This window comes from Protopterus annectens, chromosome 1.part0 (assembly GCF_019279795.1).
Source record: "Protopterus annectens isolate FY-2018-M chromosome 1.part0, PAN1.0, whole genome shotgun sequence".
In the NCBI taxonomy this organism is placed as follows: domain Eukaryota; kingdom Metazoa; phylum Chordata; order Ceratodontiformes; family Protopteridae; genus Protopterus; species Protopterus annectens.
Window position 1 is genome coordinate 1,717,123,426 of NC_056725.1, and position 13,266 is coordinate 1,717,136,691.

The following is a 13,266-nucleotide window of genomic DNA, read 5'->3' on the forward strand; positions in this document are numbered from 1 at the left end:
TCCATGTCAGCCCATGACTAACACCAGAGGTGCCCGCTCAGTGGGGAGAGGCACCCCTCCTGTTGGTGGAGGTGCGGGCACCAGCCCCTCCTCTCCATCCACCCACCGAGGTGCTCCTGTCTGGTTGATCCTGCCAGTATCATATGCTTGTCTCAAAGAGTAAGCCTTGCAAGTCTAAGTGCACATGGATGGTACTGTGAAAGTGTGAATGGCTCATTAAATAAGTTATGGTTCCTTTGATTGCTCCACCATTACTTAGATAACTGTGGTAATTCTAGAGCTAATACATGCTAACAAGCGCTGACCTTGGGGATGTGTGCATTTATCAGACCAGGTCTCGGCCCATCAGCTTTGGTGACTCTAGATAAACTCGGTTGACCGCTAGCCCTTGTGGTGGTGACAAGACATTTGAATGTCTGCCCTATCAACTTTCGATGGTACTATCTGTGCCTACCATGATGACTATGGGTAACAGGGAATCAGGGTTTGATTCTGGCGAGGGAGCCTGAAAAACAGCTACCACATCCAAGAAAGGGAGCAGGCATGCAAATTACCTACTCCCAACTCAGGGTGGTAGTGATGAAAAATAACAATACAGGACTCTTTCGAGGCCCTGTAATTGGAATGAGTACACTTTAAATCCTTTCATGAGGATCTACCGGAGGACATGTCTGGTGCCAGCAGCTGTAGTAATTTCAGCTCCAATACCATGCTGCAGTTAAAAAAACTCATAGTTGGATCTTGGGATCAGGCTGGCAGTCCACTGCGAGCTGTTGCCTGTCCCAGCCTTTGCCTCTTGGTGCTCCCTAAATGCTCTTAACTGAGAGTCCTGGGAGTCTGATGTGTTTACTTTGAAAAAAATAGAGTACTCAAAGCAGGCTGATTGTCTGAATACTTCAGTTAGGAATAATGGAAAAGGACTCTGGTTCTATTCTGTTGGTTTTCCGAATTGGGGCCATGATTAATAGGGATGGCCAGGGGCATTTGTACTCTGCTGCTAGAGGTGAAAGTCTTAGACCGGCGCAAGATGAAAAAAAGCATTTGCCAAGAATGTTTTCAATAATCAAGAACGAAAGCCGGACGTTCAAATATCATTAGATACAGTTGTAGTTCCTACCATAAACTATGCCGACCAGCAATCAGGTGGCGTTATTCCCATGACCCACTGGGGAGCTTCTGGGAAACCAATGTTTTTGGGTTCCAGGGGGGGAGTATGGTTGCAAAGTTGAAATTTAAAGGAATTGATGGAAGGGCACCATTAGGAGTGGAGCTTGTGGCTTAATTTGACTCAACACAGGAAACCTCACCCAGCCCAGACACGGAAATAATTGACAGATGAATATCTCTTTCTCGATTCTGTGGGTTGTGGTGCATGGCCATTCTTAATTGGTAGAGCTATTTGGTTAATTCCAATAAAGAATGAGACACTGCCATGCTAATTAGTTATGCAGTACCATGGGGTCATCTCCAACTTCTTAGAGGGACAAGTGGCTTTCAGCCACAAGAGACTGAGCAATAACATGTCTCTGATGCCCTTAGATGTCAGGGGCTGGAAGCGCACTTCACTAAATTGATTAGCATGTATCTACCCATGGCAGGCAGGTCCAGGTAATCAGCTAAACCGAATTTGTGATAGGAACCAGAGATTGCAATTATTTCCCATGAATGAGGAATTTTCAGTAAATGCGTCTCATAAGCTTGCGTCGATTAAGTCCCTGCTCTTTGTACACACCACTTGTTGCTACTACTGACTGGATGATTTATTGAGGTCCTCAGATTGGCCCTCCTGGAGTCGGTCATGACCCCGGGGGTCCGCCAAGATGACGATCAAACTTCACTATCTAGAGGAAGTAAAAGTGATAACAAGGTTGCTGTAGATGAACCTGCAGGTGGATCACTGATGCTGAGGGTCCCGGAATGGCGCCACCCCCAGGTACTGCCTCTCCTCACTCCACTGACCTGATTCTCTCCATCTCTCTCTCTCTCTCCCTGGTGGAGGCCGGTGGGACCGAGGCCACAACTCCTTGGGGGAGAGATAGGGGGAGGGAGCGAGAGGAGGGGTGATGTCCACCTTCCTCACCTCCCGGCAGTGGGAAGGAGGGGGTCCCATCCATGTGGCAGGAGGAGCAGGTGAATTTCCACTGCTCCCAGTAGATGACTGTGGAGGGGGTGACTGACCTAGTGGTGCAGTCCACCGCACGGTCCGGTGGTGACTGGCTACCCATGCGGGAGGGTGAGGGTGCCGTCCTGGTGGGGGGACAGTAGCCCTCCCCTCCAGTCATGCGGGGCCACCCCGGGGGTTGCATACCAGTGTCCTCTCCTCTCAACGGCAGTCACGGGTACCTGTGAAGGACATCCCGCTCCCCACAGGGAGTCAGTTTGAAGACCTGGAAGGTCAGCATTTCAGCTGCATTCCAGCCGCTACAGGCCTCCCTGCTGTCCCTCAGCACGGGCCAGTAACCCCAGTCCAGGTGCCTGCAATGATGCCCATGAAACCTTGCATGCTCATTACTGGTGCAACTCCATGTGGGCAGTGGTGCCCCTTGCGACCAAGAAGAGAATGGTACAACTCTGATCAGTGGGTCACTTGGCTCGTGCGTTGATGAAGAATGCAGCCAGTTGCAAGAAATAATGTGAGTTGCAGGACAGATTGATCACTGACACTTCGAACGCACTTTGCGGCCCAGGGTTATTCCCAGGGCTACGCCTGTCTGATGGTTGTCATGTCTTCCATCACCCCCAGGGGTGTCCCACCCCCACCAGTGTGAGACACAGACAGAAAATAGGAGTCTCCACTGCCCTGAGCCAGGAAGCCTGCCCACGTGCGCCCCTCCGGAGGCTGTCAGTGGTCCCGCCACTCGGCTGCCCTCCCAGGGTGAGGCCCGATGTCCACCTGCCTGGTTCCCGCATGCCAGGGCCTCAATGTCCCTCCGCTGCCCAGAGTCTGGTGGCAGGGGAGTGGGTGCGAGGGCCATGGGAGGGGGCAGCACACCCATTCATCCATCCCTGTGGCCCCAGCCTGCCCCACCAGTGAATGCTCGGAACACGACCTCAGATCAGACATGGTGACCAGCTGAATTTAGGCATATTACTAAGTGGAGGAAAAGAAAGTAACCAGGATTCCCTTAGAAATGGCGAATGAAGATGGAAGAGCCCAGCACCGAATGTAGATCTGGGTGATGGGCACAGGAAAATGTGGCGTATGGAAGTCCGTCTCCCTGGTACCGCCCAGGGGCCCAGTTTCTTGTGATCGAGCCTCAGCCCGCAGATGGTGTGAGGCCAGGGGTGCGTTGGGATCAGCTCTTCCCAGATTCGGGTTGTTTGTGAATACAGCCCAAAGTGGGTGGTAAACTCCATCTAAGGCTAAACACCAGCACAAGACCGATAGCGGACAAGTACTGTAAGGAAAACTTGAAAAGAACTTTGAAGAGAGAGTTCAAGAGGGCATGAAACTGTTCAGAGGTAAATGGGTGGGGTCCGAGTGGTCTGCCTACAGATTTAACTTGGTGGCCATATTAGCCACCTGGGTGAGATGGATCCCCCCTTCCCCTAAGGGGTGTGGGGGACCATCCCTGGGCATGCCGGCTGCTGCCGGGCACACTTCCTCAGTGTCAGTGTGCAGCGAATGGCTCCGGGCCAGCTGGAAAGGCCGTGCAGAAGGTAGCTGTCCTCCGCAGAGGGGAGTGTTACAGCCCAGGGCATCAGCTCTCACTGTGCCTCGGGGTAATGGGAGCCAATAGCCACTGTACCTGTCCCCACACTCATGATGAGGGCTCCCAGTTCCTGGTGGGACTGTTGACTGGGCAGGCTCAACTCAGGTGCTGGGGTCTGCTGCAATGTCAGTAACCCACCTGTCACATCTTGAAACATGGACTAAGAAGTCTAACAGGTGAACGAGTCCGAGGGTGTGCAGGAGACCCCAGGGTGCAATGAAAGTTAGGGCTGGTGTACGTTGGCTGAGGCGGGATCCCCCCCATGCACTGCCGGCCCATCTCACCTGTCCCATCGGCAAGGTGGAATGTGAGCATACCTGGTAGGACCCAAAAGATGGGGAACTATGCCTGGGCATGAAGAAGCCAGAGGAAACTTTGGTGGAGGTCCATAGCAGTCCTGATGTGCAAATTGGTCAACCGACCTGGGTATAGGGGTGGAAGACTAATTGAATAATCTAGCAGCTGGTTCCCTACGAAGTTTCCCTCAGGATAGCTGGTGTTCGGCAGACAAAGATTTATCTGGTAAAGTAAATGATTAGAGGTCTTAGGGCTGAAAAGATCTCCACCTATTCTCAAACTTTAAATGGGTAAGAAGCCTGACTCGCTGGCTTAGGGCCAGACATGGAATGTGAGCACCCAGTTGGCCACTTTTGGTAAGCAGAACTGATGCTACGGGATGAACTGAATGCCGGGTTAAGGTGCCTGATGCTTACACTCATGAGACCCCAGAAAAGATGGTGGTTGACATAGACAGCAAGACGGTTGCCATGGAAGTCAGAATCTGCTAAGGAGTGTGTAACAACTCACCTGCCAAATCAACTAGCTCTGAAAATGGATGGTGCTGGAGCATTGGGCCCATACCCAGCCATCACTGGCACCGCGAGCTGAGGGGGCTATGCGATGACAAGTAGGAGGGCAGCCACGTGCACTGAAGCCCAGGATGAGGGCCCAGGTGGAGCTATCATGGGTGCAGATCTTGGTGGTAGTAGCAAATGTTCAAACAAGAGCTTTGAAGGCTGAAGTGGAGAAGGGTTCCATATGAACAGCAGATGAACATGGGTCAGTTGGTCCTGAGAGATAGGCAAGTGCCATTCTGAAGGGATGGGTGATGGCCTCCGTTGCCCTCAGCCGATCGAAAGGGAGTCGGGTTCAGATCCCCAAATCCAGAGTGGCTGAGACAGGCACCTTGCGGCATCCAGTGCGGTTTGAGACAGTTTCAAATCTTTTTGGGATATAAAATTAATGAGCATAAAATAAAGGTAATAGTTGTTAATTATGTACCCACACACACAAAATGGTTCAGCAATATCCATATTTTTGGAGACATGATAAAATGAAGTACTTAGAAGTATGCATTAAAAAGGATTCTGTTGTGGCAGCTAAGGATATGTGGGAAGAGACTAAATAAAAGATAATACATAAACTGAGAAATTGGAAGCTCTGTTTTATGGATATGGATAGCAAGATGGAAGCAGTTAAAATGTTTTTAGTCCCTTTAGTCTTATACCAGGTCAGACATATCTTTATCAACCAGAGTCGAAGTTGTGGATAGCAATTAATAAAGAGCTGAAGGATTTTATCTGGGAGGGGAAGATGGTGAGAGTTAAGTGGGATAAGTTGATTCTTCCAATAGAACAAGGCAGTCTGGGATTACCCATTTTGAAGGGGTATTTCAGAGATACACAGTTAAGGCTCATATACATACCACAAAACAGTGACCTATAATTCAAAGTAGAAAGGGATGATGACAAAATGGGGGGTGGAAGCTCAAGAAAAAGGGAGACACATGGATTTTGGATGCACATTAAGGAAAATAACAATAGCCATAAAGAATATTATATTCATAAAGTAACAGAAGGTATTCTAAGAACTAAACCAACACAGGAATGGAGAAAGGCGATTCTGCTGACAGGGATGACTGCAATTAGGGATAAAGACAATAGACATGAAGAGGCTGGAATTTATTGGAGAATACTGGCAAAAGAACCAAGGTATTGTGAGACAATAATTAGAGAGGGAAAGGTAATAGAATGGGAAGAGGCTAAGAATGTATTTGGACTGCAGGATAGAGATTGCCTTCCCTATCAAGGACTGATATCAGAGTATAGGCAAATAGAAAGAAAAAGGGGGATCCTAAGTGAAAGACCAGCACTGTTAGAGTTTTTATTAAAAAGGAATAATTAGTACAGCATATAAAATATTGCATGATAATTATAAGAATCAATCAGAGGAGATTAGAAAGGATTGGGAAGAGATATTGAATAAGCAATTCATAAATAATCAATGGGGGTATGTGTCTGTCTCCCAAATATGTCACAAAGTCTAGACCTAGAATGTTTATATAGGTATTTGTTTACCCCAAATAGACTTCATAGAAATATTCCTCAGGTAGATAAATGTTGGACATGTGATGGGGAAAAAAGAGGTAACAGAACATATTTTCGGGGAATTCCCTGCAAACTACTCTATCAGAAATACTGGTTGAGCAAATTGATTTGATTAAAGAAATTATTTTTGAGCTGTGATACAGAACTGGAATTGTCTAAACATAGTAAGGCCTTGCTGAGTCTAATTATGCTGGCTGCCAAAAAAGCAATTACTAGGAAATGGAAATCAAAGTCTAACTGCACTAGAAGTAGTGAATATTGCAACAGGGCTAAAACAACTGGAAATGGGATCTTAAGAAAAGGGGAGGAGCAAATTACATTAAAAAATGGAAATTGTGGGAACAATACATGCAGACAAGGAAAGAGGTTTAAAAGAATGTAGGATTTGAATAAGATGTGCAGTGTTTGACTGACAGTGACTGGATGGATTATAAGTGATGTATAATGTTTTCGTTAAAGTTATGTCAGTATGGTTTGTTTTAATTTATATAAATGTATGATTGCCTACGTCATAAGTGATAATTTAATAAAGATGTTTCTTGCTCTGGAAGATTTTAACAGTATTTTAAAAGGAGGGAAAGCACCAACATCTTGGATGAAAGCTCTATTGACTGTATTACCTAAAGATGGCAAAGACCCATCTAACTCAGCTTTATATAGACTCATTTCAATTTTAAACCATGACTATAAAGTGTTTATGTCTATACAAGATAATATAAAGGCAACGGTTTTGCCAGAATTGATAGATATGGATAAACATGGTTTTGTGGAGGGAAGGCAAACATTTGATAACTTTAATAGAAGAAGAATGATTCAGAGGGAAGCAAAATGTAAGAAAATTCTGCTGGACAGTGTATGCAGGGATTCTATGAGTAGGGCAATGGAAACATTTGCATTCCCTGATACAATAATAAGGCTAATTGGGAGGATATATGAAGGATCGGAGGCAAGAATTAAAGTGGAAGGTTCCTCTCTAATAAATTGAGTTTGAACAGTGGAACCAGGCAGGGTTGTCTTCTTTCTCCTTTTGTTATTTGCTTTATATTAAGAGCCATTGACAAAGAAAATAAGATACTCAAATGCAAGGAAATAACTATTATGGTAATCAAGAAGAGTTTGCTTTATTTGCAGATAATATTATTTCATATCTGAAAAAGCCAGAAAGGGGCATCTCAGTGTTGCTGAACATTTAGAGACAGTTTCAAGTCTTTTGGGGATATAAAATTAATGAAGATAAAACAAAGGCTATAGCTGTAAATTATGTAGCTACACACAAATTGGTTAGCAATGCCAATGTTTACAGGGACATGATAAGATAAAGCATTTAGAAGTATGGCTTATAAAGGCTTCTGTTGTGGCTGTTAAAGATATGTGGGAAGAGAATAAGCAAAATAAAATGCTAAAACTGAGAAACTGGAAGCTCTTTTTTGGATATGAACAGTAAGATATAATCAGTTAAAATGTTTTTAGCCCCTTTAGTTTTATATATGGGTCAGCCATATTTTTATCAAACAGTGGAGAAGTTGTAGACAATAATAAAGAGTTGAACAACTTTATCTGTGAGGGGAAGAGGGCAAGTTAAGTGGTAAAAGTTGATCCTTCCAATAGAAAAAGGAGGTTTAGGGTTATCTGATTTGAAGGGATATTTTCAAGCTACACAGTTAAGGCTAATTAATATACATAACACAAGCAGAAGATTATAATTCAAAATGGAAAGGAATAATGATGAAGCAGGAAGGGAGTTCAATAAATAAAGAGAGAGTGGGATTTTGAATGCAGATCCTTAAGGAGAATAACAACTACCATAGAGAATATCATATTCATAAAGTAGCAGAAAGTATTCTCAGAACAAACCCAAAACAAAAACGGAGGAAGAAGATTTTGCCATTAGGCATGACCGCAAGAAGGAATACAGAAAATAGGAAGAGGAGGCTGGAATTGACTGGAGGAAACTGGAAAAAGAACCAAAATATTGGAAGCAAATAACTAGACTAGAAAACGTAAAAGAGTAGATGAGACAAAAATAAAGGGATAGGGAAATCTTAAGTGAAAGGCCTGCACTGGTAGAGTTTTCAGTTGAATCTAGAACAGAAGCTGCTATTAAAAAAGATAATTAGGATACAATATATTGCATGATAACTGCAGGAGTCCATCACAGGAGGTTAGAAAAAATTGAGACAAGAGACTTGTAAGGCAATTTACAAGTGAATAATTGGAAGACAAATGTATGGCTCCCAAGTTTGCAACAAAGTCCAGAATGTTTAGGATCTTTGCTTGGTGGTGTTTGAACAGGTATCTGTATACCCCAAGCAGACCTCAAACAATATTTCCTCAAGTAGATAGCAAATGTTGGATGTGTGATGGGGAAGAAAGTGGAAAGTGGGAACATATGTTTTAGGAATGTAATGAGTTGGCAGATTAAAAAAATAATCCCTACAGAGTACTCAGTCAGTAATATGGATGAGCAAATGGCTGTAACTAAGGAAATTATTCTTTTGAGCTGGAAAACAGGATCTGAATTGCCTAGACATTGTAATGCCTTATTAAGTTTAATTCTCTTTGCTGCCAAAAAAGCAATTACTAGAAAATGGAAATCAAAGTCTAAACTTAACTGTATCTGAAGTACTGGTAGAGGGATCTTTTGAAAAGGGAGGGAAGGAACAAACTACATAGAAATAAATGGAAATTGTGAGAGCAAAACTTGTAGAATAATGTTCAGGAGGAGGAGGAGGAGGAGTAGTGATGTTTAAGGGAAGGCAAGAATTTAGCAATATATATATATATATATATATATATTTATATATATATATATATATATATATATATATATATATATATATATAAAATGTACTGATTATAGTTACAAAGAAAATTTGAGATGTACAGTGCATGTAAATGGAAAAAAAGTTAATATGATTTGTTTTCTTTTCTGTTAATGTATGTTTGCCTGTGTCTTGAGTAATAATTTAATAAAGGTGTTTAGAAAAAGAAAATCAAGACAAACACATATACATATATAGACAACACAGAATATGAGTTTTATAAAAGAGTGGAAAAGAAAAAATATCAGCGTTAATGGAAGTTTAAATAGAAGATGAAAAGAAGAAACTGAATGATAGAGTATTATGTTATGTCTGAAAGTCTATGCCTGAAGCAGTATTTGGGAGCTAATACCAGATCAGATGATCTAATACTAAAAATAAATTACTAATGGGAGCTAACAGTAGATCAGGGGACCTAATATACTCAAAATACATTATCAACAACAAATGTGGTCAACACATTATACAACTTTCCAAGTTTATGGAAGAATTTTCCTATTGTGAGCAGAAGTCAGTCATTAGCCTGTTTCCAAACTAAGCTTAATATGTACTTAGGAAGCAGACAGTATCAACATGAAATTAAGGCAATCAAGCTTCTCAAAAATGTGGTTGAACCTGAAGCCACTGAAATCTCATGAAAATGGCATCTGAAGCTTAACCCCATATCTCCTTATTTAATTATATGTATTCCACACTCACACAGCTGCTGAGAAAAGAGAAAATGTAACACACACTGAATTACTTCTAGCACAGAAACAGAATTCACACCTACAGTCATTATCTATAAAAAACAGTAATCCACAAGTTCAGCATCAGTGAATGTAAATCACCACGTTGAATCCCGGTCCAGTTAACACCCAAGAGTAGGGCAATGATACTGATATTGATATAGATTATCTACATATGTAATATATTGTATTTTTATAATATAATAGCACTCCTTGTGGGGCAGGAGATATTCTATGATTTTTTTACATCATATCATACTGGCATTTCTGAATTAGGTTGCAGTACAACATTTGTCAAAATAAGAATTCTACTAGTTTAACAGCAAGACTACATTTCATATCTACTCACAAATTTTTTATAGATCATGACACCATAGCAGTATCGCAGTTAACAATACTGCCTCATTCCACTTGATTTGCTAATAAAGATGTCAGATGGCGTATCATCTGTACAGAGTCTGCTTGTCCTCTCTGCATTTATGTGGCTTTGGTGAGTGTCTTTTTCCTCCCATATTTCAAAGATATGCAGTTGGTGAACTGGAAATCCTCTAAACTGATTGCAGGTGTGCACTCCATATATGTGTATATCTGTAAGTGTATATACATGTGCGTGTGGATGCCTGCACACACGCAAGTGTGTGTGTGTGTGTGTGTGTGTGTGTGTGTGTGTGTGTGTGTGTGTGTGTGTGTGTGTGTGTGTGTGTGTGTATGTGTGTGTGTGTGTGTGTGTGTGTGTGTGTGTGTGTGCGCGTGTCCATACATGCATGTAGAAGCCCTGTAACAGACTGGCATCTAAACTATACTTAGTTTCTCTACCTTGTATCCGCTGAGTAACAGGATAGTCTATGTTTAAGTCAATAATTGTAGTATGAAAAACTAAGCATTGATGTACAAAGATCAAGCAAATCACATAAGTAGGTTTTCTTCTTTTAGAGACACAGAAAGAAATGTGATCTTGGCAAACAAACTTTGCTATACAATTCAAAGAAGAGGGGTACACCAGGGAGAGAAAAAGAGAAAACTATACACAACAAGAAGGAGAATGTAAAACAATGTGAATTACTTAAGAAAGTGCAATGTGAAAAGCAACAGTATATTATACCATGACCCCCCCGAAACATGCACGCTGATTGGCCAGCGTGCCCGTTGTAAATCGAGTTATACTAATGGAAAAAGGTCCGGTCCCCCGGACTTTTTTCCCTTAGTATAACTTGTTTTTTAAAAACACTGTCTCGCTATGTTAAATGGGTTTAACATAGCGAGACAGCTTTAAAATAAGCAACGGAGATCTCCATTGCTTATTTTAAAGCTGTCTCGCTATGTTAAACCCATTTAACATAGCGAGGCATGTTTAAAGCAACGGAGAAAGCAAGATCTCCGTTGCTTTTTTTTTTGTGTCTCGCTATGTTAAATGAGTTTAACATAGCGAGACAGTTTTAAAATAAGCAACGGAGATGTCCGTTGCTTATTTTAAACTGTCTCGCTATGTTAAACTCATTTAACATAGCGAGACACAAAAAGCAACGGAGATCTTGATTTCTCCGTTGCTTTGCACAACTCTGATGTACTGTGCAGGCGCGCAGTACATCAGAACTGCCGCGGATGCCAGACATCTGCGGAAGGGCAGTAAACAGGCATTATACTATGCCATTATTTAAGAAAAGTAACAGTTTCTTTTCTTAAATAATGTCATGGTATAATAGCAATAACCCACTTCTGGGTGTGGGTAATGGTAAATTTACCCACGGTTGGCTTTGTTTGGTCCTCGGGCCGCCTCGGGACCAAACCACGCCAACCGTGGGTAAATTTAGCATTACCCACACCCAGGCGTGGGTTATTGCTATAATATTGAGGATGCAGCAGTCCAATTACTGTTTTGAGATCCAGTTCAATTAGGTGACACGAATGACACTCTGAAAGGCCATAGAAAATAAGGCAAGCAAGAACTGGATGATCATAGCCAAATATTTCAGATTAGAAAATATACAATTATTTGGATGATAACTGTCAGATCTTCAAAGTGTCATCAGCATTTTTTTTTTTTTTTTTTTTTTTTGAGTATTGCAAGATGAAAAACTGTTCTCTATCTCTAACAATAAGGGCAATGTGGAAAGCTTCTAGATAACAAAGTTTGTAGATGACTGCAAGATGGGGGGGGGGGCAATCATTGAATCCTCCAACGAATTAGATATCATTCAAGAGGGTCTAAATCAGGCTAATGATTGGTGTCAGAACCACAGCTTGAAACTAAATGTGAAGAAATGCATTATCATACCATTTGGGAAATCAAATACCCCCACTAACTACAACATTAACAACACACCCTTAGCAGCAGACTCAGAGGTGAGCGATCTGGGTACACAGATACACAGTAACCTGAAGTTTGACCATCATCTGTCCACATTTGTGAGGAAGTCCTTTCTGTGTGGCACAACGTATAAACAAAGGTAAGACATCCAGATCCAAGGAAATTATGGTCCCACTGTACACAGCCCTCATTAAACCAATAAGTACAAGGCATCATTTAGAATGTACTTGAGTAGGCACATACAACAGCTGGAGCAACCTGTGAGGTTCCTCACTAAAAAAAAAATACAGGGTGTTAATAACATTTCTGTAGTGTTTACTGTCTAAAAAAGTGTAGGCTAGTAGCTGTAGTATTGTTCCCCATCCTTGGTGTCTTGCTGTTATACTTGGTGGCTTTGCAGTTGCCTGCCCCTGCTGTAAATTTGATCTGGGACACTCCTCCCAGTCTAGTGTCATTAGCTCATTCAACCTAATATAAAGAGAACATTTGAGAAGGCCAACCCACTTAGTTTCCTAACCTTGAATTATCTTCTGCTTCTCATTTCTCCTTTTCCTTTACAAAAAAAAAAAAAAATTACGCTTGCTTTCTGCCTTTCCTGTAACTAGTCTAGTCCAGATACAGATTTGCTATATCCAGGACTGTTTGTAAGCTTCTGAGCCCCCCAAGCCTGTCTGTGTTGGAAGGAAACCTGCTAGTTATCAGTGGGAGTGGTAAACACTAGGTAACCTATCTACCACATAAGGAGTGGTTTCTGGCCCAGAAATTGTAGTTATTGGCCGTTTGGGCAGTTTTTCCATTTCTCTCAACTTTCTGATTTAAAAGCCTGCATTTGCACTTGTTTCTTTCCTGTAACTAGTCTAGTTCAGACACAGATTCTTAGTTTTAGCACTTGAATTTGCTTATTTGTGCTCACCACTTGTTCAGAACTCGTAAGCACTAACTAAGCTACAAATTACTATAGCACTCAACCTTCCTCATCAGTTTTTGCACTTACTTTCCTCACTTGCTTAGAGAAAAACAGTTCTTGTACTCACTTTCCTCACTTGTCTAGAGAAAAATAGATTTTTATTCAGGCATGTCCAAGGATCAGCTTCCAGTATTCTTTCCTGTCTATTTGATGAATCTGGGAATCTTGGGGCAATGAAGCAATTGCCTCGTGTACACAGACAACCCTCTCCTCCTACCACCCAACACTACAACCTGTGAGAGATGCACTTATCTAGCCAAACTGGAGGTAAAGCTCTCTACAAGCAAAACTGAACTTGACAGTCAAGAAGAGAAGGTAAACACTTGCACCACACCACACTG

At 42.2% G+C, this 13,266-nt stretch overlaps 1 protein-coding gene and 1 non-coding gene across 2 annotated transcripts in view; one reads left to right on the forward strand and one right to left on the reverse strand.

Annotated features, from left to right (window-relative positions):
* The window catches only part of ADGB (androglobin), a 4,124,629-nt gene that overhangs the window by 1,274,314 nt on the left and 2,837,049 nt on the right, over positions 1–13,266 (reverse strand). The window lies entirely within an intron of this gene.
* LOC122801918 lies at positions 2,568–2,721 on the forward strand. Its single transcript, XR_006364824.1, has one exon. It is a non-coding gene; the product is annotated as a 5.8S ribosomal RNA (ribosomal RNA).